At 39.2% G+C, this 25,486-nt stretch overlaps 1 long non-coding RNA gene across 8 annotated transcripts in view; it reads left to right on the top strand.

Annotated features, from left to right (window-relative positions):
* The window catches only part of LOC120510694, an 81,736-nt gene that overhangs the window by 26,511 nt on the left and 29,739 nt on the right, over nucleotides 1-25,486 (top strand). The window lies entirely within an intron of this gene.

The raw sequence follows: 25,486 nt of genomic DNA, 5'->3' as shown, positions 1-25,486 counted from the left end.
TTTCCTCATACCAATCCTGGAGTCTCCTATTTTCAGTTAGTGGCAGCCAGACACCGGGCCAGCAGGGTGATGAAATGGGAGGCAGGAATAGGAAGGCTGTAGACAGAGTATCATCATGAACTGAGTGTGTCGTTACGTGCAAAGCATGACCACACATGCAAAATGCTGATTCCATCCAAACCCATAAAGCCTGACTTTAAGCTGATTTAGCTCCGTCTTTTCTGCCCCTTGTTGAGTCATCACAAGGCTTTCTTGTCCAGGATTAGACCTAATCCTTCTGTGACATCACCCTTTACACCCACTAATGTATAAAGTGAGGGCTGGACCCTGGCCACAATAGCTCCCACAGATTTGTAAGTCATAGCATACAAGAGACAGCTTTTTCCTGCCTGTGTTAGAAAGTATCACGTTTCTTTTTATTTTTCTAATTTCTGCACAACATCTTGATGTAATTTGTTCTGCTTTGGCATTTTTTACAAAGTGATAAATAGCACAACCCAACATTTACAAAAATCACAATTTGTATTTTCTACAAAATATTTGCATTTCAGCTATAACCTCAAAATTAAAAAGAAATGGTTTTTTCACCTCCTACAATAGGGTTTATCTACCTTAATTCTAACATCTAGAAGTCTACCACTTCATGTAGAGGCCCTTTATTCTTCCTCTGTTCATGCTTCCATTGCTCATTTTCTCATTTTAGACTGTTCTTTTTCTGTGACTGCTTCCATATCTCCATAAATTCTCTTATTTTAAGATTCTTTCATTCCTCTGTTCTGGCTCTACCATATCTTTCATTCTTTCTTTCTTTTTCTTTGGTCTTCTTCCTCCTCCATTTCCCTCTTCTCCTCTGATGTATCAGCTCCATTATTATCCCTCTTTGTCATGTTTCTACTTCCTGTCTTTCCTTTCTCCTTCTCTGCAAGATATTCCTTCCCCTTTTCTTCTTCCTCCATTACCACCTGCTCCTCTGTGTGTCAGTTTTCCACTTTGATGTCTTCTCACTCTCACTGCTCTCATTCCCTCTTTTCAACCTGCCTCCTCTAAGTCCCTATGCCTCTTACCATTTCTCTCTGCTCTTGCTCTATCATTTGAATTTGCTTGGGTTTTTTGATGGCTTTTTTTCTTCTTCTTTCCTTCCCATTCAATAAGTGATTCTCCAGTGTTATAGGTTTTACCAATTCTGTGTGAGCCCAAACAATAAAATTACCTGTCCTCCAAATTTCAGCTACCCAAAACTCCTGAAAGGACATCTTGAATGGTGCCACAGCTCTTCGGCTTCACTAGGCCAATACTTCACTAGGTCAAAATAGAATTTTGAGTTTAGGTGGAAGGATATTCCTTCCTTGTTTCTGGTTTTCAGATCAGGAAAACCTTCTTGTGTAATCTCCCACCTGTGCACCCAGGTTTTCTTTGGAAGGAGTGCTTATTGTGCTCCACATTGTGCTTCAGCCTGGACAACAGACTAGGACTGCATCCATTCAGCAGAACACATGGACACAGCAATAAATTCTGCTTGTTTCCCACCATACTGTCCATGTACTAGGCAGTATACAGGACACAGGAGACATCACAGCTCTTGCTTGAAAGTATTCAGGTGTTTAAAAAGTCAGCTGTCTGAAGAATAGGAAGGGGAGAAGCAAGAGGTACTATAGGTTATGTGTGTCTGAAATTGAGCAATTTTCCTTTTTGAACGGGCCAAACAAGTTAAGGAGCAGTTCTGTCAATCCTGGAAAGACTGGAAGGCTGCAAAACCTGAATGTCTAGAGCAACATTGGCTTTGCATTTTACTGCTGTAAAAAACAATGCAGCAATAGAGGGGTTTCAGCTCCTAGGGCCACTTTCCACTCTCTTCCTACATTTTGAAGCTCTAACTGCTCTATCCATTTAAGAGGCAGTCTTCTATCAGTAGGGAAAATACTCTTGGTTTTATTTGCTGCAATCATATAGCTGAAGTGAGAAAGAACAGAGTCTCACTTCCAGCAACCATTAGGAGCTGATGCCTGTCCTTGGTTTCAGCATTCTCAACCAGCAAAGAGAACTGAGCTTCTCTGTCAAGATCCATTCTTGCTAACTTCTAGGTTATTGCAATCTGCAGGAAGAAATTGATTCTTAAAAACAATCAAAAAGCAATTTGTCATCCCAGTAGAGTTTTAAAATAATTTTCTTAAGCCAGTTATGCATATCACCCAAAAGAAATAAGACATGGATAGACATAGATCCCAAAATATATTTAGATTCCTAAATCCCATTTATTTTTGTATAAATTTCACATGAACTGGAAAGGACCCAGTCTGCCCAATTTTTAGCAATGGGAAAAGGAAGAGCTTAAAGGATAAGGCTAAGGTCTGAGACATGAAAATTTCCAGTTATTGGAACAGGATCAATTCAACTTATCCAGGAAAAAAAACAGTGAAAGAAGAATTGTCAAGCAAAGAAAGAATCAAAGAGGAGTCTCAGGCTAGAAAAGAGAGTATGTGGCATGGCAAAACTTACTATTTTCATACTACATAAAACACCAGGGTAGCATTAGAAGGGGACAAACAGAAGAAAATGCCAAACTGCAGATCGTGCACTAGCAGTCAGTAAGAATTTCTTCTCAAGACATTTTTCTATCTTTCACCTGTCAGTTCTTGGCACAGAGATTGCAAACACAGTCTACAATGCTCAGGGTTGATGAGCTTCCAGACAGCCTGAGGAGTGATCCGTAGATTGTCTAAATGACACTGGAGCACATCTTCAGCACAGTATGACCACTTTGAACTAAAAAAACTCTCAAAATTGATCAGGCAACTGACAGCTCTGAATGTGCAGACAGGTCTAAAGAGGCAGAGCAGTTCCCAACAGCAACCAGCGCAACCAGAAAAAAGGCAGCCAGGAAAGCTTGGAACAAAAGTGCTGGTGATTCTACATTACTCCCAAGTATCTCAGGTGGATGCATGTGCTGCACCTTTTAATCACGGCTTAGATACTCCTCTGGACAGATAAAGTCACTTCTTTGGACAAAAGAATGAGCACATTCCTTTTGCTGTTTGATTTTATTATTGAAATACTACTGGATTTTGTCTGAATTTCTTGTGTAAATAGATATAGCTGTGCTCAGCAAATTCCTTTTTGCAGTCCTTCAAAAAGAGCCCTAGTTTATACCTAGGCTTCCCAAGAATGGTGATAATGCAGCTGATTAAGTAATAGCAATACTGAAGCAAATTCTTTTGGAATTACATTACTTTGGAGTCTACTGCTACTCCTCAGCATGTCTCTCCTAAAGGAGACATGCTCAATTAACTCAGCATCCCCTGAAGTGAGTAAGCCTCCAGATGGTCTCTTCTTTTGAGGTGGCTAAGATATTTTTACTGGGAGGGGGATGCAATTTCTTTCAGACTGCATCTGTGAGACATTTAGGAATTTATATTGGTACTCACAAAATAAGGATGCCTGTCCTGAAAAATCATCCTGCCCTTTTATGACAGTCTGTTTTAATTGGCTGCCTACCTAGGATAGCTGTCTTCTTGGCCCACACTTCTGCCTGATCTGGGCTGAGATGTCAAAAATGGAAGAAGAAAATGAATTATTTAAACCTTAGTGTAAAAAAGCACCAAATTCTTTCTGTCATTACACTGATTTTACATTACTTTGTAAAGTTTGCCATTTATATTAGTGGATTTTACTAAATCACTTTTAATTGACAGCACTGTGAGATGTCAAATGGGCATTAGGAGGTTGCTCAAACTAAAAGATGGCTCTTTATTCTGATATTTGGATTTAGCACTAAATATTTTTGAAACTTGATGTATTTGAATGTATGGCAAAGCTGATTCTGCATCACAGAATTCGGATCTGAATCAGAACCCTCAATATCTACTGAAACAGCAAACTCAGTAACTATTGAAAAGCATTGCTCATGCATTTCTACAGGGCCTTCTGAACCAAGCTGTCAACAATTTTTTGGGGTTTTTTGTAATTGTAATTTTGTAATTGAAAACAGCCTCAAATATGGTCCTATCCTTTATTTTATTTTTTAAAATTTTTGGGTAGGGGGTGTTAAGTGAGATTGACAAAATTCCTAAAAAATCCTAAAATGCTCTACAACAGCTTTTGGCATATTTTAAGATACCACATAATATAATTTCCCACAAAACAGTTAAATTTACACTGATATTTATGAATGTCAGATAATTCTTTAAAATGTATATGAAAAACTTAATTAATTCTGGCCTTCTGCCAAAAACTTGAAGTCACTTTTTGTTACACTAACTCAAATTAAAAAATTTTTGTTTGAATAATTTAAAATAGGTTTTGGTTTGTGTATTTTAAAATGTGAACTGTTTCACTTGAGATTGACAACAGGGAACTAAGAAGTGGAAATGCTTTTTAAAAGTTTCCAGGTATATAATATTATTTTAGTTAAATAATATTCTTTTTTCAAACTATCTTAATTTACCAGTCCCTCCAACCTCTATTTCAGGGCAACATCACTTTAGTATCACCTTGGTACTAATAGAAAGAATTACAAAAGGTATCTTAAATACTCTGATTCATCATTTAGAACATTTGTCAAACTCCAGCATAGCCCCCCTATTTTGCACTGAAATCTGCACTAAATTTACACCAAACAATCTTTCTACATTCTTATTTCTGTGTTCTTTAATTTTTCTTTCTTTTTTTAAAAAACTTTATTAATCTGTTTACCTGTACTCAGGCTTCTTACCCTTGTTCACAGAGGCTTTAAGAGCTGTTTCCTGACTGTTCTGGTTATTGTGGCTGCCTTCTGGTGTATCAAAAACATATATTAGGGCAGAATATTTGGTTTAAAAGCAGAGGTTTCATCATCAATGTGAAGAGTAGCACACTGACTTCCTCCACCTTTCTAATTGTAATGACACCATGATTGCCAATTTGAGAATCACAGGCACTGTTTTGAAAATATAACCCTATGCTGAAAATATACCTGAGATTTTTTTTTTTTTTGCTAATTGCAACATGGAAACACAGGAATAGATTGAGCATTTTATGTCATTTTTCAGTTGCATAGCATTTTCTCCCACACTGCAATTTTCCTAGGTAATAATATCACCCTCACTTTGAAAGGGAGAGAAATATTTATAAATGTGTCAGAGCCCTAAAAGACAATTCTTTATTGAAAGCTAAAATTTGCTCAAGTAAGAACTTCAGTCATCAAATTTTCTGTGCCTTCTGCTGCAGCACACTATTATTAATCTCTACCAGTGAGTATGAAAAACGTGACACAGTAACCAGTTACGTAAACCGTACAGATGCTTCTGATGAAAGAGCTAATCACAAGCCCTGCTAGAGTGTGCTGAAGTGAGGGTAGCAGGATTCCTGTCACTGATGTAAAACTCTTCTTTCCATGTGGCATGTGATTGTAACCTTTGCTGTAGTTTTCTGAGTGGATAACTGGTAAATGATGGCCCATACATGATGGCAGCAGGACCCTGTCTTCGCAGAGTCTGTGAGACAGGGAAGATCTGCTACACTTCAAGTCTCAGAGGACACCCTGAATACCTACCGTGTTGCTAAGGTGGATACAGGTGGAATTCAATATCCACTCCCAAAGGAGAGAGGGATGTCAGAAACCTCTATCCCAACATTAAGATTTCTCACACCAAACAAATCATGGAAATGCAGCACTGGGTTGATTGAAAAGTGTTTCCTAATACTGCAGGCAACAAGTTACTGAAAGGTTTTTCACTGGAGAAAAAGTTCAAACTATCACTGTAACTGAACTAAATCTTCAACTCCCTTATCTTATGCTATAATTAATAGAATCATACGCAAATTCTTACTGTCCTTCCTCTTCTATCCATGTACAGAATGATAATTTTTTATCTCCAGAGCAATTTATTTTGTATTTCTAGAAAAGTAGAAAAAGGTTTGGATTAAGACATGCTGCTATCCTCGGCATGCTCTGTTGGTTAGTGATGATTAGAAGTGCACTTAATGTATTTGTGGTTTTGGAATTCTTTCCACAGCAGTTACATGCCTAACTGTGAGTTAAAGTATCTTCAGGAGGCCAAGTACTTGTCTGTGAGCTCCTTTAGTTCCTTTTGTTTTTCTGGCCTAATGAATTTCTTGGTGTTCTTTAGGGAGATAGAGAGGTAGGATGCTCACAGGGATCATTGGGAACTCAGAATTCCTGCAAGCCAGACCAGTTAACAGAGTGAACCTGTTTTCTCACTAATGCAGAGTTGCTATTCACTTGTTTCAAATAAACATACTCTCCTGCCTTTCCACACATATTTTTCCACCCAATTTTACAGTACTTCTCCAGGAGGCATGTATTCTGCTCTTCCAGCTATGGAACTGAAAGGTAGAGCTGTGTGACTCTGGACATGGATGATAAAAGAATGGGATGTTAGTTTCAGAATTTTTGTTGTTGTTTGTCAGGAGCTCTGCAGTGACAGTGCATCTGTCTTTGGTTTGACACTGATTTCTGTAATCTAGCCTGAATCCCACAGCTCTGAACCCCAGCAATTTGTCATAAGCAAGTCCCTTGTATTTGTCTTCTCGCAGAAATTTGCACCATTCCATACTAGTTCTCCTCTACAGATGATCTTTGAATATGATATCAAGCATCATCACTGGAGAGAGGACATGGCCCCTTAGAACAAAATATCAATAGCCATCACCTCATGGACTGGAGTGACAGACTCTAAATTCTGGGGTTTTGTACTTGCAGACAGAAATTGGTGAAATTACCTTCATGTCCATCTTTCCCTTTCACTCAAACAGTAAGGGATGCTGATATGTTTGTAAGGAAGGTGTTATACTGAAAATTAAATAGCCATGTGTTTTTGCAATAGAGCTTTTGAAGAACCACATCACTCAGGTGCAGGCTACACAAAACTCAGGAATGCACAGGAACAGTGCTCTGAGGTCAGCATGAGAGGCAAATGTGACAGAGGGTGAGTGACCCACTCTGCCTGGGATAAATCCTACCTGGTACAGGTCCCTGGGGGTGGGATCAGTGGATGCACCAGCTGACATGCTCAAGGCACCCAGAGTGCACACCAGAGCTTATTTTCCTTAGACATTGTGTTAAAGAACTTGTGCCTAGTGGGCCACTGGAAGCGTTGCAATAGGACAGGCCAAAGGAAGATTTCTTGGTCAACAAGGAAAGAACCCCAGGAATATTGTGTGAAGAGAACTTACACTGCACACATGTCCCATCTAGTGAGTGGGAAAATTTTCCTGTGCTGACTTCGCCAGCAAGACTGCACTAAGCAGCAGTGTGATCACTTGGCAGAGAGTATACTACTTCTTCTACCCTTTTCAGGTCTCATAAAAATAAAAGTGAGCTTATTGATTCATGTTTTCATTGCTCAACCATCCCTAAAAGTTGGAAAAACCTATCCATAGAGGAGATAGCAAGAAACAACTTTAAAAAAACCCAACTTTAAAATAACTTACACCATTATCATTAATAAAAGCAAGGATGCTTTTCTTGCTTTTTGTGTAAGTACCAAGCAAAATGCATGTCCATTACCTTGTCTTCTAAAAGTAATAAAAGAAATTCAGAATAAAAACATGTCCATAATTTTAGATTAAAAACACTGTATCATTTACTCTATCTTTTGTAAAGGTCTGGTTTCCTGGAGATTCCTGGTAATTCCAAGGCTATAAAATTACATGTAATGACAGAATTTATAAAAAACATGAGAAAACAGGAGGTATCTTTTTTTCCCCAAAGAAATCATAAATTCCAGCTAGATTTCTTACTTTAAAAACTGAAAAATAAACCAAACCACAGTCATTTAAGGTCATTAGCCTGAAAAATTACAATTTATTGGAAGTACTTCCAAGTGTAGCAACAGACGATATGAGGCGCTTTCCTTGGCTGTTTCCAACAAGTACTCAAAGGAGCAGTGCATTAGCAAAGGAGAAGAAACTTCCTGCAGCTTGCTCGTTCAAGGGTTGCTCTGTACTGATTCCATGCCCATTGTGATCTGGATGCATCTCAGGGCTGCATCACCCAAGCTGAATTGCCAGTGCACCTCATCACAGTTCCTTACAGAAACTAACCCAGAACATACAGGCAAATCTTCCTCTGTCCACAAAAGGATGCAGCCAAATGGCAAAGTGTAGCCACAAAAATCCCCAGTAGCTGCTCATGGCAGCTCTGGCACTCTCTGCATTGCCAGCAGAGCACAGAGGGCTCCAAATGTGGCTGAAGATGCTGCCTGCAGATTTTATAGCAATGGTTGTGGAAACAAAAACCCCAGAAGTAACTTCATAGAAATAAAATTCTCTCTCTCATTCTCTCTCTCTCTCTTTCTCTCTGTCATTTACTTTACAAATCTTCTGGAATGTGGTAGCATCCAAGTATTAGTCGTGTATCACTATCAAGCTGAGAGCTTGAGTAAACATGGAAAAAATCACAGATAAGCTCATTCTGACTTGTGAAAGCCAAAAGTGAGCTGGGATGTAACAAGGGCTAAGTGTGGCATGTCCTGTGATAAGGAGGAGCTTAATCAGGGAAGGGCCCTTATTTTCAATTTGCTAATTTCCTTTTTCTACAACAGTGTCAATAACAAGGGCGTAGAGGACCTTTTTAACTGGAAAATGTCTTATGTCTTCACTGATTCAGGCACTTGCAGGGTGTGGGTGGACTTTCACCTTTAGCACTAGCTAACACTGTCCCAGTGTTTCAATGTTTTCTGTCCCTCTATAGCCTACATTGTAAGCTAAGGCAACCTCATCATGTCAACCCATATTGCCACCAGGGAATATAGAGTAAAGTACTAAAAAGAAGATTAACTAGGAAGAGAGCTGGCTGAATCTCTAAGCACAGGGAATCACTAATTCCAGTGTATAAATCAGCTTCATTCTTAGTGGCAAAATTCTGCTCTGATTTACACCTATGTGGATCCAGATGAACTCTGTGAAAGAGGTCCTGTGGAGCTGCATCACAATAAGGCAGAAAGAGAACATATCCCTTTGCTTAAATCCATCATGGTTTTAGGACTACAAAGAACTTGGGAAGACCCTTTTTTTAGGCTTATGAACTAATGGAAAAGGTAATCCAGGAAGTAAAAAGGTTTCTTAGGACTCTTACACAGTGACCAGAAACAGAAATAGGGTGCTACTAGACTATTAGTCTCAGAGTACCACTCCTGGGAGAACAAATCAAAATAAAAATCAAACTCTAAAAGAGCAAAAGAGAAAATCAGAATAATAAAGCTTTCATTCTGTATAATGAAAACTTTGTATTTGTTTGTATTTTTTTTTCCACTTGGAAACAAGTTGTGCTTTATAACATGTAAAAACACATTAAATTCATTTGTGTGAGAGACAGTGTTTCCCCAGATTCTGCATGGCAAGAAGCATGATGAACTGAGAGCTACCCACTGGAAGTGACACTTTGCATCACCAAATTCATAAAGTACCATTTTTTTTTCTATGTACAACACAGTACCAGCTTTCAGTGCTTGTTTCATTATACTTCTAGTGGGACAGAAGACCAAAGAACAGAATGCCAGGGCTGGTATAATGTTTTAGGATAGAAGGATGGGAGGAACAAAGGTCATTGCTACTGGAAAAGAACAACCTACTTCAGAGTAGCAAGATAGAACAGGGAGAACTGGAAACCAGCAGCTTTGTCCCTGGCTCCCATGCTGCACACATTGATGCTGCCTATGAATTGTCAGCGACTGGAAGTCCCCACTGATATCAGGAAGTGAAGAAAGAGATGTCACCATTTTTCCAGGGGCATAAAATGAGAAAGCTAAATCCAGACTAGTGGAGAGATTCTCTTCAGCAGGAGGAGGAAAGCAACTGCAATGTTTCAGAGAGATCATATGTTTCTGTGAATTCAAGCTGTGAGAGCACAGCAGAATGACCTGCTCAGTCACAAAATGGCCCCAAAATCCCTGGCTGTTAGACAGAGCTGACAGATCTCAGCTTTCCTGCAGAAACCAGCCAGATGCTGTAGTCTCTCATATGGCTAGCTATGTCAGGCAGAACAGGGTATGTAATCCATGAGCCAGGAAAAATTTTGCAGTGTCTTCCTCTGCCCCACTTGTCTTGGTTTCCAAGGACTGAAATAGCTTCTTGTGAAAAGAAACAAGTACAATCCTGAGACACAGGACACAACCACAAGAATTTGATGTTCACAGCTTAGTTTCAATGCCAGTTCTCTTTCTGCTCCCAAAATTGAGACATAATCATCTCTGGAGAAGTCACGTCCACTCAGGTTAGCTCTCTGCCCCTCCACAGCAGAGTAGTCCCATCCTTGATGTCCCAGAAGGAGAACAGTTCCAGGAGCCCTCTGTCCCTGGAAACAAGGCCAGGTACTTGTTGGTAGAATCCTGGATGGGCCAGCCAAACACATGCCAGGGGCTGGGCTGTCACAGGAGAGACCCCAGCCTTCCCTGCAGCTGTGATCTTTTTACCAGTGTACTCATGGCCCTTCAGAAGGCCAAAAGAGCAGGAGACTGCAGGACTCGGCAGTAATGGCACTGACCTGTGGTCACCCTCTGCCATGGGCAGCTTCTCCTCTGCCCAATCACTGCAGTGCAGACCAGCCTGGCCCACAAAATTACTATGCTCAGAGGAGCTTTGGCTACCATTGTAATTGACTTTCCATAAAACAGTCCCAGTCAAAATATTTAAGATGAACACAAAAGATAGACAACAAAATAGTCCTGTTCCAGAGTATCCAGTGAGGAAGTAACCTTCCAAAGAAGATGGAGCAAATTTCCTAAAGACATCTTCTGAAACATCCTGTCCAAAAAACAATAATGCTGTCACCACAACAAAAACCTCTGCCCAATCCCCTGGGAGAATGGCCAATGGACCCTGTAAAATCTGCTTCTGGAGAAAGCAGATCTGACACAGTGTACAGACTTCTACAGATTGCTAAACTGTTTTGCAAATTCAACTAAGTTTAAATTCAACTAAGAAAAAGACACATAACATATATTTCTTGAGCCCTCTTACTGGTTTTCTTGCTTTATTAATTCAGGGCTCAGCAGGGATGCTAACCAATTTTCTTCGTATTCCAGCAGTTTCAGGATTTCACCATCACTAGCAAATGCCAAGACTTTCATGGTATCTGTAATATTTGAAACAGAGCTTTGGTTATGAGCATTTGTTTATAGAGTGCTTTCAGTCCAAACTCCCAAAACACTGACCACCACAGAAATTCCTGCTCTGGTACCAACAGGAATCCCTTCACTGGTCCCTGGCTTATTGAAACCTCTGGCAAGGCAGCAGCAGCTCTTAATACAGCAGCTCTGTGCTACAGTCTGAGGCAAGAAAGGAATAATAATGTATCTAACTAAATTACATGCAAAAGTCAGCTAGACAAAATATAGTTACCCACATGGAATTTGGACAGAACACTCGTGTTAACACCCTAGCTCTTGGCCAAAGTACCAAAGCACTTCTGGAAGTTAAGAGTGGCCAAGAACTTGGTTTTACAGCTCATCCAAAAACCCATAATGTTTGCATTAACTAATGGATTAGAGAATAATTACCATTTTAGTGACAAGTTGCAGCTCTTCATATGATGATTTTTTATTTTAGTGGTGGTGGTCGTGGTGGTGGTCGTAATGGTGCCTGACTTAAAATGATCTGTTATTCACAGCTGCTGGCTCTTCCAATTCTGAGTGGATTTAGTCCATTTTAAGTCATGCAGGCACTCTTTCTTTTCTGTGTCTCTTGCTGATAAGCATTTCTACAGGAGTCGTTTATTCTGTCAAGATAAATCAAGACATACAGATTGGTTAATTTTTCAGAAAGGAACTCTTAGATTTAAGGGAAATGCAGATTTTGCACTGCATTTTTCATCTGCAAAAGTTCACTGTAGTTCAAGGAGATTCTGTGTGACCTGCTCATGGCAGACTTTAGCAAGGCACCTATCTCTTTCTTTCTTTCTTTCTTTCTTTCTTTCTTTCTTTCTTTCTTTCTTTCTTTCTTTCTTTCTTTTCTCTTTCTTTTCTTTTCTTTTCTTTTCTTTTCTTTTCTTTTCTTTTCTTTTCTTTTCTTTTCTTTTCTTTTCTTTTCTTTTCTTTTCTCTCTTTCTTTTGTTATTAGGCAAGTACAGGTGAAGAAAATATGTGAGCAGCAGAATTTATTAGAATCTATTCAGCACCAGGAGAGACTAATTATAAAGCTTCAATACAAGACTGACACCATCTGGCTACTACTTGAGTTTACAGGACTTACAACGTTTGTGTGAAATACTCCTTTTATATCTGGAAAACTACAGTATTTTGAGATCCAGTTCCAAGTGGCAATTCCCAGTGAACAGTCAGCACCACCTGTGTGCACCCTATGGAAGCTGGAAAAGCAGAGGGCTTCTCAGCAGCAGACACCCTCCTGCTGCTCCTCCATCCCTGCTCTCAGGGCAGGTGCAGGTATTTTATCACCACAGCTCTGCAATGTTGCCAAGTGTCCTCTAGTGTAAGCAGTTTCTAGTGAAGAAATTGATTTAGCTTTTTTTTATATCTGCAGGGTGAACCTCTAGCTTTTGTAGTATCTTCCCAGGAGCACACAAGAAAATGAGGTGAGAAGCCAGTTCTTTGAGAAACTGCAACTTTTCTCCCAGTAAATCACTGGAGGCTTAAGCCAATGCACTTGAACAATGTACCAAAGTCAATGAAATTGTTCATGCTCTTAAACTGAAATGACTGGATAAGCACCTCTGAACAACAGCTTGAAAAACAAATTTAACTAAATGCGACCTATTATTTACCCAATTCCTGCACTGAGGTTGGATTCACAGCCTATGAACTTGATTCCCTCCATCAGGAAAGAAAAATAGGATAATGATCAAAATTACACTGCAGTTGAATATGAGATGACAAGAAGTAATTTCTCACTTCTCTAACTGCTTTTCCCCAGATACTTGCAGCTGACTTATTTGCATTTATTTGGAGCAGAATTGCTTTTTCTTTGCACTTTCCCAGAAAGGAGTAACACTGACTGCTTTCTTGAGCTCAGTGAGTCAGAATGAGTCAGACCACGAGGCGAGAGAAGGGTCCCTGGCACAGAACTCTGCAGAGGGTTTGAGGAGGAAGGGAATTTCAAACCATACATGGAGCTCCCTTCACGGAGCTTTTGCCAGGATGCCACAACTGTAACACATTTCCCCAGTCAGATCAGAGCAAGGGGAAATGGAATTAAGTCCTTGCCAACTGATAAGGTGAGCGATTGCGCTTTTGAGGAAGGAGTAGAGTTATGCAATAAACAATAAAGAGTATGATCCAAAGAAATCATCATTGCAATTATAGAGAGAAACACTTCAAAGATATTACATGCAGATGGAGAAATAGGATTTTCAAAAGTATGATGTTTCCTTAATAAGAACTCCATCTGGGATTTAAATTTCCAGCTTTTTCTAGTTTCCATAGAAAACTATTTGCGTATCTTAACATAATATAGATTATTACCGTGTGTCTGCCAAATTTACTAAAGGAGTGTTCAAACTCTACCCAGAAAAGGAATTTTTATTCTTCACATTGTGTGTTAAGTTCAAATTTGTGTGTTCAAATCAAAAAGAGATTATTTTTTTTTTCTTCTTTGCAATCCTGAAAACTGCATGCAAGGGTAAATAAGTAGGAAAGAATTGTGAAATCTCAAATATACTTCCCTTTCTTATAAATGGTCTAGCTTCCCAAATACGTCTTGGAAAACAGCCATCACCAGAACTACAAGCCAAAGCTATGTGAATATCTGTTTGTATCGTTTGGTTGCCAAAAAATGATCAAATAATGAAATAATAACTACTTTGACCTAAAATGAACTTTTCCTAATTCCTTGGAAAAAACAGACAAATCAGTGAAAATTATTTGAGGACCACAAAAAAACCCCTTTTTTTAATCTTTATGTTTTCTTCATATACTGAACCTACTACAAATGTTTGCATTTGTTGGTATAGGCTTTTTTTTTTTTTTCTGAAAATGAAGTAACTACTTTTAATCAGGTTACCAGATTAAATACAAATGCTTCTCTCAGTGTTTGGTGTTCTGTGTCCTGTCCTTAAGAGACTTCAATGCTTCTGACTGTGCCCCATTATTAACATTTCAGCAGCTCAGAGATGGAGTTAAATGCTGCTGTGGGGGCTGTTATTCTGCACTTGGCTGGAGAGCACTGGGCTGGCCTGGACTCTGCTGGGGAAGCGCCTCTTTTCTGTCTGGCAGTTCCTTGCTACATTTATGCGCTGTTTTCCACCTTGTATCAAAATGGGTAGTGACAATTTATTAAAAATTCACACAAACATTTCCATGAGTTCACACTCTGTTCTTACCACAGATGGACCCAAATTGCAAAATCTGGATCCTGAATTAAGTACTCTTTTGCTTTAGTATGTCAGATGAAAGGTCTTTCCTTCATTAAGGTAAAAAAAAAAAAGCAAAAAGTGCATTCTCATTTTGAATTAATTAACTAAATGTTAATCCTAGCAAAGGTAAAGAAACTCAGATTTTATTTGGTTTCTCTACAATCATCAGCTCAATGTGTAACTTATTTGAAGCCTATAAACTGCCCTGTCTTCAGTGGAGTATTGCTGTGCATCAATTGCTCTGAGTTATGGGTACCTATTATCTATCTTTAGTGAGGAAAATACCCAAGTACCTGAGCTAGGCCCAGTTCCTACCTCAAAAACACCAGAAACACAAAAGCATTGGATGATAAGATATTTGTCATTTGGTTGTGCTGCCAGCACACTGCACATTGTCAGAGGCAGTAGTGAGGGCGGATCCCAGGATGAGATATCACTCAGATCTCCAGTAACACGGGACAGCAAAGGATTTCTACAGCAGACCTAAGGATTTTGCTGCTTTGCATCAATGATAGGAAAGCGTCACGTTTTGCTTATGATGGTTTGTGACCAGGACCATTAGTAATAGCATTTTTCACGCTGTTATTTCTGGCTGGTCTGTGTGTTATAACACAAGGAAGAGAAAATGAGGACCAGTCAAAATATAGCATAAATTAGATTATTATAATGAAAACACTTAAATTTTTACATGCACTTAACAGCTCTTCTGCACCCAGCAATGCTTGAAATTAGGTGAACATGTTTTGCAGTAATGCCAGATCCCATATTATCACCCAGGATCAGTAATGAGAAGGGCTGCTCTCTCTGCAGATTTCTGCAATCACATCTTTCCACGGAAGGTTTAATGTTCAGCAGTCTGTTAGGAAGAAATGTGTTTTAAAACCGAGTTGGAAATAGAAAAGGTGATTATGACACAATTATGCAGAAAGAGAATGGCACAGAAGACTTCATAGAGAGCAGTCTGGAAGAAGTCAAAACAAACAAACAAAAAAAGTGAAGCCTTTTTTTTTGTGTTACACCCAGATTCTTAACAGATACCTCAGTTGGGTTTCTACAGCTACTTCTCTGTATTGGTGTATCTTCAGTCACATTAAAAGATCCTTCTGTCCCATTCTGAACCTCCCAAAGGGTAAAATACATAATGCTGTGTACAGCTAAAATTCAGTGGTTCACAAATATTGCAGCCAAGGCCAAAATCTTTGGATTGCAGTGTCAGCTTTACGATAGTACTTTGTAGCACCAAAGTTATCTCTTTCCACTTCATAAGCATTTTTTATTTGTTATACTTTTTTGTATGCCTTTTGAAGTCCAGAAAATCTTACAGCACAGCATGCTGTATCACCAGACAATTTTTCCTTTAGAATTGTCTTTAGATATTTCCTGGAAGATTGTCATCATGAAATTTGTACTGTTCTATGATTTATGCTTTTTCCCTGTGCCAAATAGATACATACTAATATATTACAATATATTCTCTTAGTATCACCAAGCAGAAACACACAATCTATTAAATATCTACTAAGTTTACCACATGAGATCATTTAAATTGTGTTTAAGTGACTTCAATACTCCAAATTCATTTAAAACCCAAAGAGCCGGCATAAGTCCAGAAGCAATCAAGGAAGCCAAGACCTACAGGAGATGGATAAAAAATTTTAAATTTAGAGTCTCTGAAATCCAAACTGCTGACAAAGAACTCAAGCTCAAAAAATTAAAAAAAAAGAGTAAGCCAAGTAAACATCTAAGTAAACATCCAACATATTTTTTATCATGCAATGAAGCTTTTTGATATTATGTAATCTTTGCTCTTTTCCAGCTGCTATCTGTCAGTGGAAATGTAATCTTTTATATACAACCAGATTTATGTTTTCAAAAGAAAAAAAAAAAAGGCAAAGGAATGCACTGTAGCAATCACTTTTTAGAAACACAGTTAACTAAACATTGAATGTTTGACACAGGGTACTGTGAGGATAGACTTTATGTCAGAACTCCTTTTCCTTGTTTTTATTTTTCAGCAGTGACTAACTATAGAAGCAGCACTGCATCTATGCTACCATAATTAATGTGGTGACAGCTTTTCCACTGTAAATTTCTGTTTTCAGGGGTTTGTAACTCATCTGTGGAAGACTGTTCCAGACCAAAAAAAAAATCTTTTTGAAGTGCAAATATCAAAGATCACATTAAACTACATGTTTAAAAGAAAACGGTACCTTTTTTCTTCAGCACAGCAAGCCAAAAGTTCAAAACAGCAGCAAAAGGATAAATGGGTCTGGTCTGCTTTATTTTGATTTCACACTGGAAGAAGGGATAGAATTTATATGTCTAATAGTAAACATCAATACTAGAAGAACATTACACTGATTTTGAGGCAGCATGGAGGCTGGCATTCACTATCCCAATTTAAATTATTTCAATTCATTGCAAGACAAGAATATGTCCTAAGAGTTTCAGAAACAACTATTTCAATTTAAATTTGGGGTAACCGTTGATTTCATAAGAGCAATTATTTTGCCCCCAGCAGGTTGTACACAGCAAAATCTCTGTTTCATCAAGGGAATGTTGGGTAATAGGGATAAATAAAGTGGAGGTTTATTTAAGTGCTGAGAAGAATGAAAATACTAAATCAAGCAGAATTTTTTTAAAAAAATTACCTGAAGTATATCACCTGAATCTTGCCACAAAAAACTAAACAACCCTTCTAAAGCACTTCTATGTGTTGGTATTTCCATAGAAGTCTGTACTTTTGCAAGGTAAAACTGAAATACAAGGATAGCTTGAAAACAAAATCAGACAGGCATGAATACCAGAGAGACAAACTATCAAAGAGAGATCTCTGGCACTAAAAAAGCACTGTCAACCCATCAACTATACTATTTAGTCACTAATATTTTTATAAGCTTTTTCTTATTTACTTTTTAAATATGTGCAGTAGTTTTAATGTTAAATGATATATATAAAATAATAGGTTATGAATCATTAAGCCTGATGATAGTTTTTCACTTAGCATTCATGTTTTGTTGGTGTGATGGAATTTTTTTGCAGTCTGTCTCTAATTATAAGAAGATTTTTTTCCCCTATAGTTTATTTGACTTCATTCACCACTTCTCAACATATGCCCTATTTAGGATGTGATATAACTAAAATTTTGTGTGAAACCATGCCAGTTCTTCCATTTTAGGGCCAACTAAGGAAGGTATTCCCTTTAAGTAAGTGTTTAAATCTCCTTTGGTTAAATATCATAATTAAAATTAGTCCATGAAGACCACCTCTGTGGAGGTAAAAGTGATGCTACTTGTAGGACAGAGCTTGGGCAGGTTATGGGAGACAGCCCCAGTGATGGAATTCCTTCAGGGTGGGCATCATCACTGGGCTTTGCAGAAGAAACTCAGGAATCTTGCACATCAATCTTCTGTGAGTCCAAACTGGTTCTGTGTCTCTTCTTCTGGAGTGTGTCACTTTAGACATTATTTATTTAGATATTTATTCATATGTTGACTTTAGACATTATATTTTTGGCTCTTGTTGGTATTCCTTTCTTAGCTATGATCAGAAAAGCACAAATTAAACCAATTTAGTATTTTTTAAAAATTATGTTAACTCTAGCAAATCCTTGGGTGGAAAATCCATATTTTATTTTGGCTGTTTCTTTCTTTGTCTGGCTGATTAATTTCTGAAATATGTGAAAATTTTGCATCCCACCTGTATTTTATAAGCACAAAAGAAATCCATCCTCCAGATGCACACAAGCCAAACCCTAACACAGCACTTCCCTGCCAAAGACCTATGCACTTCTTGGGAATCAGAAGCAGAGCCCAGAAAAAATCTAAACCACTCACTTGAACAATAATGATACTAATAATAAATATATACAGAGTTTGTAACTTCTCTTGTTCAATTGAAAAGGTCAGATTACCTAATCTGTACTCTGGCACATTACAGGTCATTGCATTTTATCAACTTACCCTTCTCAAATGTTTAAATATCTAAATTTAGGACTCTGGAAGAAATGCTCAAAGGCACTGAGTCGAGCTAAGCTATTTATTACATGAAGTCTTCTACTCTCTCCTCATCCCAAAGTTTCCTGCTCCTGTAGCCAGGAAAAGTGGTTGTTGTTACAGCCTGTATCCTGCTGCTCCACCTTTAAACAAGAAAGAGGAGGTGGGACTACACAGCTGAATGTACTGTCACTTCCAAAACCAGAAACTAGATCCACATCTGAGCTCATCTTTCCAGCACTTGGGTCAAAATGCTCTGAAGCTCATCAGTGATCCTGTTTACAACAGGATCAAAGTCTTACCAGTGTCCAAGGCCCTTTATATTATACAATGCTGAAATTATTTCTATTGCTAATCTTGATGTTATTCTCTGCATTTCCTGTGTATACAATAGTGATTTCAAATACAATTCAAATGTAAATAGCAGACTCTTTTATCCCTGGAGTCAGGCTATTCTCCTAGAATATTGCAGAAGTCAGTAGGACAATGTGCATCAAGAATAGTTTTTGGTATTTCCATTGTTTTTAATATCTCAAACACATGCAATTTTTTTCATGTGGGGCATAAAAACCATCTTCAAGAGAAAATGGTCATAAAAGGCCACTGAAGAAAGTCCTCCACTGGTATGTGCCTTCCCATATCTGGAGTAGTCAGCAGCTGTCTCTGCTGCCTGCCCTCCTTCAGCTGCCTGATTTTTGACAGGTGATCTTTTGGGAGTTAGGATCTGAAAGGTGTCAAATGGGAGGTAACATACCTCAGCAGATCTGGATTTTCTAATTTCATGTGGAAACTTTTCTTTAACAGGTACCCATTAAAGAATCCTGTTTTACCTTACTGGGATCAGGCATCCTGAAATCAGTGACCTGTCAGCCCCCTGCAGCACACCAGTCTGTTTGTGTAAAGCCATGAGTACAGCACACGTGTCAGCCTGGGCAATCCCTGTCTAATGCTGAGTTTCCATGCATGAATCAGGGACCCAGACACCTTGGGATTTGCTCAGGGCTAGGTGTCCATGCCATCGTCTCTCTGCCTGATCTTAGACAGGTTCTTGAAGAAAGCTCTCTATGAAAAGCCACCAGGAAGGCATCCCTGTGAGAAGGCTGGGTGCTGTAACCTCCTGATGTCATGGCAACAGGCTAGTGAAGTTTTATGCTATTTTTGCTTTATTTCAGGACACATGTTAATGCAAATGAGGATTTGCCCCCACTGGTTAACGCTGTCTGATTTTTGTTGAGTCACCTCACAATAAAACTACTGGCTTAGTAGAAAAATAAAAGATGAAGCAAAGTTGCCCTAAAAGTCATCTAGATTAGCCCTGTGATTGAGGGTGGTGCACAGAGATTACAGTAATTCAACTAAAATGTTCTGAACCTACTTAGTTAAAATCCATGACATTTCCATATCCTTAGAGAAATTTATCTGACTGGATGTATATTCATTTTAGGCACTGGGACAGATTGATAAATTTTTACAAAAGGGAGTGAGTCCCAGATTATCCAAATGAATTTACAAATTGAAAAATTCTATTTTCACACTGGGACTGAAACTTAAAAATGTCTTTTTCTCTTATATTAACTGAAATGATTACATGAAAGTTACTGAAATTAAAGTCATGTATCCCTGATTACTGTAGAGAAAATAAACAGCTTCTATATTCATAGTGCCAAAGAGCAGAAGTATGGTGAGGCCATTTCTAAAAGACTTCTCATAAATTACCACACAACTTTCTCACAAATCCAGAAATTATTTCTCGTATCAACTCAGGATTATTTTGGCACTAGGTCAGAGATTAACTCAAGCACTTCAAAACTAAAAAGCTGGAAGAGGAGGGAAATGTCTGGAAAAGTAAATCTGGTTGCCTCCTGCTAAATTTCTGGAATGTCAGCTACTGTTGCAGTTGTACTTTGTAATGTGTGCCTCATAGGTGCCACTGTACTACATTCTAAATAGAAGATGTGATCCCTGACCCAACAAGTTTACATCTGCTTTTCAGTTTTGGAGCACAGCAAACACATAAGAGGCCAAAATACAGAGCCTAAAAATCACAGTAACCTGTCACATCTTAGTTTGATCATAACACAGAACATCAAAGATTAAGTTTGGATTTTTCCTCAGTAAGAAAGGAAATTGTTGGAGTTTTTAACTCATCTGTTAGACCATGTGAATTAACAAGCTCAGATAAAGCACTTGCTCTGCTTTATTCTATTTCAGAAAGATACATGAGCATTGCAAGGGTTTACAATCTAAAAGACCACTTCTTTCTTTGGCCCTGAATCTGTAATGAACACTGTTACCAACTTAATGGATACTATAATGGTAAGAAATGGATATTGTAATAGTAACAAAGAAATGCAAACCTGGAAGGTCCCTCCTTTCTGATTACTGATCTGTTTGTGTCCTTCCCTTTACACAAGTGCTGTGTGGACTCCTATGGCATGAGTGGTTTTGATGATAGGAGATATTGCAGGCTGTGTTGAATTACTTATTACTGTCAGTAGAGGAAAAAATGGGAGAGATGAGTTTCATGAAACTGGGATAGTTCCAACCCATCACTGTGATGGTGGGTTTGTTTAAGCCAAAAGGTAATACTCAAGTAGGACACCCATAGCAGTAACAGCTTCAAGTCTGTGCTTGATATTTAGATCCACATCTTCCATCTTTTTCCTTAGGTGTGAAAGCATGGAACTCTCTTAATTACTTCAATGGTGTTAAGGATTTACCAACTCTGAGGAGAGATCAGAAGAAATGTCTTAGATACAGATGTAGTGTCTCACCACTCAGGCCATAGGATTAATCACAGAAGCATGGCAATGTGCACATCTGGGTGTGTGAACACAGGCACATTTGCAAGTGTTTAGGGAAGTCACATCTGTACACCATCAGGAGTCAGTGCCTCACTTTGAAACCACTTCAGAAATTCACAGAGCCCGCCTCATGAGGGTGGAGGACAAGCTGGGACGCCCAGGAATATGATATGTGGGCATTTGTTCATCATTCTCCCATGACAGCGGCATCCTCATAGACTGTCTGCATTTATTTATTGATTCTGCTGGCATTGCTCATGGAGGTCTTAAATCATCCTAAATGAAACATTTGAATAAAAATGCCTGAGAGCTGTCAGCATGCAATTCCACTCTGTATTCTTTTCTAAGCTTTCCATCCAGCCTTCACAGTACAGATGCTTGCAGTCTGGTGTGTTATAACTTGCTTTTATTTTCAAATAGTGCATTTTTTCAACATTTCAGAGCCACACAACCTCTATCAGGACATAATGACAGCTGAACACAGGTTTTAAATAGCTGCCTGATATTTAGAAATACAGTTTTCTAGGTGTCCAAGATTAACTCTGTGATTCATTCAAAGTTGAAAGAAGGAAGGTAGTGACTCTTCTCTGATGCACTGTGGTTATGAAGAGGATCTATTTTTAAAAATCTCTTACTAATGAAATTGTAAAGCAAGGGAGAATAGCTAGTGTGTCAAAGAATGACCACTAAATAGGAAGATCAGTATTGACATGCAACAGAGAGCCATGGAGTTGTCCTTCACCATCGCTCTCCATAAGCTAAGGCTGCGCTGTCTATAAAATCTTCAAAGAGCATTGGCAAAAAAAAGACCAAAACAGAGCCCAGCAAATCTCTCTTTCTTGTCCATTCTTTGGCCCACAACCCAGAGGCAAGTGGACCTGTGCAGACTTGCAGCAGCAGGGTCTGAGGCCAGCAGAGCACCCAGGGTATGCTGGCAGTCTATCAGGACGTTCAGCACACAGCTGTTGTGTGATCCTCACAGACAAGAGGGCACCAGCACTGTTGGCTGTGCAACCCTGAAACCAGGCCCCAGGCAGCATTAGCTCAGGCTCAGAGCAGTGCTCACAGCAATACACTGCTTCTGTGGCCAAGTCAGCATCTGCATCTAGCAGGGCTGTAGACAAAGCCATCACTCAGAGCTAGCTTAGGGCTCTCCTGACAGTCCACCAGTGCAAAATTTTGTCTTGCCTCAATAGTGGCAGGTTAAAGCTCAAGAGTCAGAAATTAAATGCTGACTTTGTTATGTCTGACTTACTGCTTCAGTTATTCACTGCTCACTACTGAATCTACTGGAGTCTCCCTCACCGGAGATATTAAAAAACAATCTGGAAAAAATTCTGTGCCATGTGCTCTGGAATGACTCTGCTTGAGTGAGGAGGTTGATCCAGATGACCCACTGTGGTCCTTTCCAACTGTATCCATACTGTGTTCTGTAGGATAACTTGATTTAGTTCCACAACATTTTTTACAGAAGCAATTTTTAAAGAGGGAGCATGAAAGTAGATACTGAAATCAAATTTTCTAGTAAGCTTTGAAAACTGAGGTAACATTACTGAAGCAAATGTAGTGCTTTTTTTTATAAAACTATTTGCAAATTGTGAAATGTAGCTATTTTTTATAATTGACAACTTAAGAGATGTAGCACAAAGAAACAATCATAGCTTGCCACCTGAGACAACAAATATCAATCCATTTATCAAGCTATTCTATAGCTCAGCAATTCAAAATAGTTGGTCTGACATATTTTAAGTGAGGTATTGTAACTAATTTCAAGTGTGGTGGTAAGGGAAAGTACTGCTTATGTAACTTTCCGAAAACAACTACTCTGTTTATTCTTTACGTAAATTATGTCTGAGGTCAAGTCCTAATGCTTCAGCTTCATATTTTTTTTAAATTTAGAATGGTTTGAATAACTGGCAGGATGATCCATTATCTTGTTGCTCATTCAGGCTTCAGTTGTCACCAAAAGGAAGGTTTTGGTGCCCATCAACCAGGAGAAAATTGGCTTAAATCTTATTTAACCAATCACTAGCAGTTTAGAGATAGGAGCTTCTAGGCATCAAACACATCCCTGTCCTTAATCCTTAGATTTAATAGTCCTCCTCTCATTGGTACTGTATCTCTCACCCAACTAAAATATCTTTCTTATGTTCTCTGAAAGTGTCTAGAATGCCAAGAAAAACTTGTCATGTTGTTATGATCATAGAAAATAAATGACAGCTGACTGTAACTCAAGATAATGTCAAAATCCTTTATTAAAATCTCCTAATTTAGCAAGAAATATTATCCTTATAAAGAGAAACACCAGCATATCCTGCAGTACTCCCTGAACTAAGGGAAGACCATTCATTTATATTTGCCAGGATGTTTTTGGATTGTTTTTCTACCAGAGAAGGACATTAGCCATTTGATTCACTGACTAATTTTACTGACTCTATTTTCTTATTAGATCCCATGAAATACATGTGTAGCACCATGAGTATGGTTTGGCAGGGACATAATCTTAAACATCACTTGCCTTGATTGCTGAAACCTCTTAAGTCTCTCCAAGATGATTCTGTTTTGAAGGACTTCTGTATATACTGAAACATGGACAGGCCCAAGGAAATCCTCCTATCTGGAGATGAGAATTCCTTTCAGTTTCATGCAGCCCCATGGCATATCCAGCTCTACAGGATGAAAATCCTGTGTGTAGTGCCCACCTGCCCCTGCTGCCTCCAGCACTGCGCCAGCACAAGGACAAATCTTGCCTGATTTCAGAGTGGTTGTGGGTGCAGAGACAAACAGCAGCTAGGGCAACAGCCTTGGAAGTGAGATCCTGAAGGCCAAGAAACCACTGGAAGTCTCCAGAGCTGGGATAACAGCATCATGGACAGATCCTTTTCACACAACCCGACACAGAGCGGAAAAAGCAGAAGCACTACCATTATATGACCCAGCCTGAGAGATATGCAGCTCCCAAATAAAATGCTGTATATACTGAAAAAGAAAGACAAAAAAAAAATTAATCTCCTCAGACGTCTGCAAGGTCAGTGTTCTCATTTCTTACCTAAAGAAACAGTTCCCCACTGTGCTGTTCCTCATGTTGGTGCAGCCCATTCTCTCTGCAAACACCCAGACTGACATAGCTCTGTCTTGGCTCTAGCTTCCTATCTGTCCAGTGCCTCCTTCACCAGCAGGAGTAGCTCCATCTTCCAGCATTCTCAGCATCTGCCTTCATGTTCCAACCCATTGTTCTCACCCCACTCTTATGTCTTGACACTCGCCCATTCTTCCCATGTGGGAAGGACCTATTAGCAGTAATTTAACACCAATCTCCAATCTCACCGATCTCTGACTGAGAGAGACAATTTAGAAGTCGTGGTGACTATTGATTAACATCACCCCACTCTACACTTTACTATGACTGCCTCATACAGCATAAAACCCCTGCCACGTTGTGTTGAATTTACCACTTTATAGGTCATTGGATCAAGCACACAGATCAGTGTGGAAGCAGGAGGCAGAAACAAGGATTTCTCCTTGCTGAGGATGTACCTATAAATAGTAGCCTGCAGATTTAGACACTTTTCTGCTTTCTGTTCTCTCATTAGTTTCACATTCTGCCTGTAGAATAAATGACCATTACCACAATCTTGTCTGTAGGCTGCCAAGGAGTGCAATATCCTGGGAAGGACAATCTGAATCTCACCAGGGTGAGAGGAATATTAAATCAGATCTCCCCCCTTTTGATTAACATCTACAGTCTTGCAGTACTATCTGTTTTCTTTAGCAGTGATTTAGAAAATGCTGGTGTTTTTTCTGTGCTGAACTCAATACTATGTGATAGGTCTAATTTGCTGCAAAATTTGCTTAGATTTAAGACAGGTGCCAGCCAGGTCCCACTAGCTATCACAGCCGGCCTCAAGGCACAAGCCACAGAGCTTTGACCACCCCTGCAAGTGCAGGAAGGGTGGTTGTGCAGAGCATAGCACTCTCACCTGGAGAACCCAGGGACACTGAGCAACCTTGCTGAGTTCTGCAGTCCCTGTGGTTTGTGTGGGCCAACTGGCATTGCTCAGAATTAGCTGAGGCTGACGCCTGTGTGAGCAGGGCTGAGCAGGTACACACCAGTCTGCAGGGCTGCTGATGGTGTCAGACAGGTGTGTCCTCTCCTGGATGCTTCCTTCCCCTGCAGCAGGGAGGGCAAAGGGGCTGAGCCACAGATCACAGGGCTGAGCCACAGCAGTTTGTGTGCCAGAACAAACTCAGAAACAAGCTCAGATGTTCAAGTTCAGTGCAGTGGTCTTTGTTCAGCAGTGCTTTGAATGTCTTTCTGGTTCTCTGTTCGCATTCTCTCCTTAGCAGGGATGGTATGGGAAAAAACATTGAATATTGTGAAGCTT

Source organism: Passer montanus, unplaced genomic scaffold (genome assembly GCF_014805655.1).
Source record: "Passer montanus isolate IOZ18808 unplaced genomic scaffold, ASM1480565v1 scaffold6, whole genome shotgun sequence".
NCBI classification, from domain to species: Eukaryota; Metazoa; Chordata; class Aves; order Passeriformes; family Passeridae; genus Passer; species Passer montanus.
Note: the sequence above shows the minus strand (reverse complement) of the source record. Positions and strands in the feature narration are given on the sequence as shown.